Below are 6,739 nucleotides of genomic sequence, written 5' to 3'. Positions count from 1 at the left end.
GCCTGGCAAGAACGCAAAACCTCCCTTCCCTCACTGAGGTAAAACAGCCTTTGGGTGGATGTTTTAGAGGGAAGGGTGAACTACTTTGAAAAGACACAGGTCCTTTCCTTCCTCACTGAGGTGAAACAACCTTTGGGTGGTTGCTTCTGAGGGATGAAAGGAACCAGCTGGCAAAAGTGCAAAACCTCCCTTCCCTCACTGAGGTGAGGCACCCTTTGGATGACAGTCTCAGAGGGAAGGAGGAATCCCCTTTGAAAAGACACAGGTCCTTTCCTTCCCCACTGAGGTGAAACAACCTTTGGGTGGTTGCTTCAGGGGAACGAAAGGAAGTGCCTGACAAGAACGCAAAACCTCCCTTCCCTCACTGAGGTGAAACAGCCTTTGGGTCGCTGTTTTAGAGGGAAGGGGGAACTACTTTGAAAAGACACAGGTCCTTTCCTTCCTCACTGAGGTGAAACAACCTTTGGGTGGTTGCTTCAGAGGATAAAAGGAACTGCCTGGTAAAAGTGCAAGACTCCTCTTCCCTTACTGCGGTGAAGCAACCTTTGGGTGGCTGCCTCAGAGGGCTGAGCAAAAGGGCTCCAAACAATGATGTCTCGTAGGTGGAAGGGCATCCCCTCTGGTCTCTCCCCAGGGGTTTACACCTACCCACGCGTTTGCCGTGCGTGGCAGCCTTGTGCGCTGTGGAGACGGGAGTCCTGGAGGTTGAGCGATGCCGTGAACGAGTACGCCCTGCGGCTAGCAACACGCCTCTTTGGTCCTCTATTCCAGCAAGACAGGCGGCCTGATCCCGGCCCGGTCACGGTCAATCGGCTGGTCTCCCCCGGGAGGCTAGGGTCAAGCAGTCATTGGCACTCACAATGGTCCATGAGTGCCGTCACAATGGCTATTGGCTGCGTATATCCTCTCATCACTCCTGCTGCTGTTAGACACTGGTTCTGACACTCAGCTTCCCCTTGTTGGACTCCGTGGTGGGTGAAAGCGTGAGAGGATGAAGCACTTACCAATTCATGGAAAAAATAATCAAACACCCCCCACAGACTGACAAAAATGTTGACGAACCGCGCAAGGCCCAGACCACGGTAGTCACCATGAAGGCATATGTGCCTTCCGGTGGCAAAAGAAAGCCCCATGCACAGGATGATACTGTCACCGAAGCCAATGGGTCTGTCCACCGAATAGTCAGACATCTTGACTCGCGAGCTGGCCTCTCCAGGCCAACAGCTATGCCAGGGAGGCCCCTGAGTTCTCAGACGGCTTCCCCGATTGAGAGGGGAGAGCAGGCTGAACCAGCCGCATCAGCTGCTGCCTCCACAAACAAGCCCGAAAGCCGAAAGGTCGGGCCGAAGCGTCCGAGGCCGGAGACCGACTCTGATGAAGAGTCGGGACCCCCTAAACGCTTCGCCCAGTTCAAAGTGCCAGCTAAACCCGAAGGCTTCGACAATGCCTACCAATTGGTCAGGGCATTGGAGTTGCAACGGAAAATCCGGGCAAGGCCAGCAAGGCCAGCCAAGAAAAAGCCTGAGAGAAAAGCCGAACCAACCAAAGTCAGAGCTACCAAAGGCTCTCCACCCCCCAGTGGACCCAAGGATAGCCTGACAACAGACGAGGAACCCTCAACCAGCGAGGACCTCGCAATGGAGTTATCAGACTTCGACGATGTCTCTGATGTAACTATCACTGAGTAACATCATGACACACCATCTAAGCATCCTACAGTGGAACATCAATAGCTTCTCTGCTAAGAACGCTTTTCTCCAAGCAGTAGTGCGATCAAGGAACATTGACATTGTCATGCTCCAGGAGACATTAACAGTGGACACTGTTCGCTTCTCAGGGTACCATGCCTTCACACTGCCACGAACACCTGGCAAGAGAGGCTTGATCACCCTTGTGAGAGCAACAATGACCTGCTCCGCAATAGCCGATGCATCGCACTGTGGAGACGATGTTGAATCCCTTGCTGTCGAGGTTCACCTGGCCGGGGGGCCCCTCAAACTGTACAATGTGTACAGCCGGCCACGCTGTAGAAGCTTAGACATCAGCCAGGTCTGTGCTTCTGCTGCACACGATTGAGTGATCATAGGGGGAGACTCCAATGCACACCACCCCATCCTGGCTCCCTGCCGGGCACCGGATGCGGCCGGCTATCACATAGCCGGCCGTGCTAGAGACATTCCCTGAGATCGCTCTCCTCAACACCCAAGAGCCAACGCACGTCAGAGGAGGGGTCCTAGACCTCACCCTGGCCACTGCGACTCTGGTGGGAAGGATTAGCTGGTGTGTCGATGAGACCGTCACAAGTGACCATTAAAGCACTATAACTACCCTCATGGATGCTGGCCCAGCCGAAATCCTAAGACCGAATCCAAGATGGAAAACAGACAAGGCCAACTGGCAGGCGTTTCAAAACGCCTTGGCCCTCTGTCTGAGATGCAACGATCCCCCACAAAGCGAAAATGTGGAAGTGCTCGAAGCTAGCCTGCTAAACGCCATTAATGAAGCAGCCTCACAGACCATACCCAAAACTCGGCCTGGGTCCAGAAGTCACAAAGACGCCTGGTACTTCAATGACGAGATCAGGGAGGTCAACCACAGGGTGAACATGTGCCGAAAACTATTCCGAAGGCAAAGAACCCCTGACAACTTATCCCTCCTAAGGGAAGCTGTCACGGATGCCAAGGAAACTGCCAACAGAGTCAGGCAGGAAAAGTGGCTGGAATGGTGTGAGTCCTTCGACCACCAAACCACCCTTTCAGAGCTGTGGCAACGGGTCAAGCGAGCTACCAGCCGCTCAGCCCCGAGGTGCACCCATCACGACCCCCAAGCAGAGGCTAACAGACTGGCGCACGAGTTCTCTGCGAGAAAGAGCAGCAACAGTCTGCCAGCCGAGCTGAGGGCAAGACAAGAGCATCTACAGCCAGACAAACCCGCTCAGATCAGAGAAAGGGCAGCCGAACCCGATAACTCAGACGTTATCTTTTCTCTGAGGGAACTAAGGAAAGCCTATAAAACCAGTTCCAACACAGCCCCGGGCTCTGATGGGATCTCGTACCCCATTATCTCCCACCTAGGACTAGCAGGTGAGCGTGCACTCTTGCAACTCATCAACAAGTACTGGGAAACTTCCACTCTACCCCAGAGTTGGAAGAGGGCTACCATAGTTCCCGTCCCAAAACCAAAGGAGCCGGGGAAGTACCGCCCCATCTCTCTGCTTAGCTGCCTGGCCAAGACGGCTGAGAGGATGGTACTAAACTGGCTTCAATGGAAAACGGGACCCCCGCACGAACACCTTCACGGGTTCACAAGGGGCATGGGCACAGCACACAGCATAGCCACGCTCTTAAGCACAATCAGCAAGGGCCCAGGTGTGGTGGTATTCCTTGACCTGGAGAAGGCTTTTGAACCGGCAAGTCCGCTTGCCATTCAGGAAAGCCTGATCCAGAAGGGAATCAGAGGAAAGCTTTTGGCTTGGATAGGTGACTACTTCAGGAACAGGACTGCCAATGTCAAATTCCAGGGTCACCTATCGCAGCACATGCCGCTCGAAAATGGAACGCCACAGGGTGGGGTTCTCAGTCCAGCCCTATTCAACACTTTAATGTCCTGCATCCTCAACATAAACCTCCCAGTGGGGTGCCAGATCATCTCGTATGCAGACGATCTCGCTATCACCTCCACTGGACCACGCAGCCAGAATAAAGCCCAGCATTGTCTGGACCTCGTGTCAGAGGAGTGTTGTAGGACAGGACTAAAGATCTCTGCAGCCAAATCCAAAGCCATGGCTCTGAGACAGAGAGTTCGAGGCACAAGACTGAAAATCCAGGGAGTGGAATTAGAATGGGTCAAGGACTACCCATACCTTGGGGTAAGGATAGACCGGACCCTCTCCTTCCATAAGGAGGTCCAGTACCTGGTTGACCGAACCAAAGCAAGACTGTCCGTCATGAGAGCAATGACTGGGAGACGCATAGGGGCCAGACACAAAGTACTAAGATCATTCTATATACATGCTGTCCGGCGCATTGTGGACTATGCCTCAGTCGCTCTAATTGCTGCAAAGAAAAAGCACACAGACAAATTAGAAACAGTCCAAAATGAAGCTGCCAGGATCATTCTGGGTGCCCCGAAGTGGACGAAGGTCCTCAACCTCCTGATGGAGGCAAACCTTCTCCCCCTGGACTCACGAATCGATCTAACGGCAACACAATTCCTGTCAAAGGTCATCCAGGCTCCCAGGAACACAAGCCTAAGACAAAAATTAGTCAGATGCCTGACTAATTTGGTGGCAGGGTGGTCGTTGCGTCCTTTTGGCTCGCAACATGGACACAGTCTCCGAAATCCGCTCGACCATCGCTTCCCACGACCATGTCTTCAAACCTGTGAGTTCACATTTTGGGCCTTTTCCTTTCTTTTCTGTACCTTTTCCCATAAACGTGCAGTTATCCTCACGATGGTTTTGTTGGATTAAAGTGCTAATTGACAACAAATGGCACGCTCTCCATTCTTCTGAGCTCATATCACTCTACTGTGTGATCACGGTTTGGAATCAAACAATATGAATATCGTTCATTTATTAAGTATTTATTTATCTTTTTCTCGTGATTAGACTTAAATTATTTCAATCACTCATCATTTCTTTCCCACTGACCATTTCCCGTCTTGACCTGACCTCCGAGTGAAAAGTCATTAGTCAAAGCCCGCTTAGACAGTTGGGTGATATGACCTCACTTTTACTTTGAGTGATTGACACGCTGAAATGGATGTGAGAACAGCTAGCATTTCCTATAAATTGCTTTCTAGAATTATTTCAATATAGGGATAACGCATAGCAACCGTTACGTGGTGACACATTCTATCGGCGCTAGAGCGGAGTTTGTAACGCGATTTATATACATTTACATTTTGAGGATAGCACCAGGGACCTTCCCCATATCATAGTGTCAGAGGGCCTGATTACCATGGGGTTGCGGTTATGCGTAATAGACCCGCGTTCTGACGTAATGATAGTAATCGAAGTTAATCATACGCTCGGCAACTTTTGAGCCGGTCTGACCCACTGTTACGTCCGTTAACTAATGTAGGACAAGGGCTTAAGCTAGAATCGTGATTCACTTATTAATCACACCCTGCTCACACTTTAGACGTCGCCGGCATGTTTGGGTAAGTCTCATTGGTTCTGTGATTCGTGATAAATACCTGAGGGCATATTATGAGCGCCCATCATAGATCTGCAGATAGAGTGGGTTATTTATAAATTTTCCCAGCTGGTTTCGCAATGAAGTCTGCATGTGCAGCTTGACAATTTGTTACCTCTACAGATTGTTCCCCGAGAAGATTCGCTTGCGTGAAGCCGCAAATATTGTTTTCACGTCACCATTCATTAGTGCGTCCTTCTGTCGCATATCATTAAATGTTAAATTCAATGTGGTAGTTGAAATAATTTTGCATTACGTCTATAACTAGTTTATTGCATTTTTGTTAAGATAAACGTTAATCCAAGTGTTTGGCAAATATGACCGCGATATGAGGTCACTCTCACTTTACGCTCCCTGTCACTCACACACCCACTCATTTATTCTTTTCTGTGTTACGAAAATGGTTCAAGTAAATCCTTGCGGGTTGCTAAAGTCGGTTCTCTTATTGAAAAAAAAAAACGAAAATAACGAAAATTCGACCATAAAACTGCAAATTATATATATAATCGGCTAGTGGCGCTTAACACCCCCTCTTCTCTGTTGTCTTTCTTTTCTCTTACTGTCTTGGCACTTATGTGTATAATCTGGTTCACGATATCTGAACGGCACCGAAGGAGGCCCTGTTGCAGAAACGGTCACCTTCGGACGCTACGGAAAAACGTCATCGGAAGATCGCCCAAAGCCTGGAGACCAGGATATTTGTCAGAGCAGGTATCAAGCCGCCCCAGGATGTGGAAGGGCGCCGCCTGCCAGGACGCCCGTAGATCCAGCGAAGGACCAGAAACTCGCCAGCGCAGGTACCAGTCGCCCCATGATGCTGTGACGGGCGACGCCTGCCGGGACGCCGCAGATCCAGTCAAACTCAAGGAGCTCATCAGCGCAGGTATCAGCCGCCCTGAGATGCCGAAGAGGACGCTTCCTGCCGGACGCCCGTGATCCTGACGAAGATTACGAGGACGTATGTACAAGCACGCAGCCGAGAAGGACCTGGACGAGATCTGCGGACACGTGCATTGGGCGAGTAAGCCGCAGAGTTAGGCCTGGACGTGGACTACGAGGAAGTCTGGACGAATCCGAAGTCAAGGAGGGACCTTCGAGGACGTCGAGGACGGATGGATTTACCAGGGACAAGGATGAAGAGACGACATAGACGAGCACCCATGAAGATACACCAGGGACATCGCACGCGAGATCGAAATCACTAACAAGTCAGGACCAGCCAGGTAGGGTCACCCTTGAAGCAAATCTAAGGCGCCTCGAGAGCGAGGCGTTGGTAGGTGACCGAGCAATATACCTTGTGCATAAGCACGTATAGAAAACCACACGGCTGCTTGCGGGTCGTGTGCTTGCCACTTGGCTCCTCGAAGGGCTTACCCAAGCCGACCGACGGTGGCGCCCCTACGCGCAGTCCCCAGGTATTTAAGGCCAAGTATGACCCGGTCAGAGAGAGTTCGTTCCCAGCGCTCATCCTGGCAAGAGAGAGAGAGAGAGAGGAGAGAGAGAGAGAGAGAGAGAGAGAGAGAGAGAGAGAGAGAGAGAGA

The sequence above is a fragment of the Penaeus chinensis genome, chromosome 11 (assembly GCF_019202785.1).
Source record: "Penaeus chinensis breed Huanghai No. 1 chromosome 11, ASM1920278v2, whole genome shotgun sequence".
Taxonomy (NCBI): Eukaryota; Metazoa; Arthropoda; class Malacostraca; order Decapoda; family Penaeidae; genus Penaeus; species Penaeus chinensis.
The sequence above is the reverse complement of the archived record's forward strand: the minus strand, read 5'-3'. Positions refer to the sequence as shown.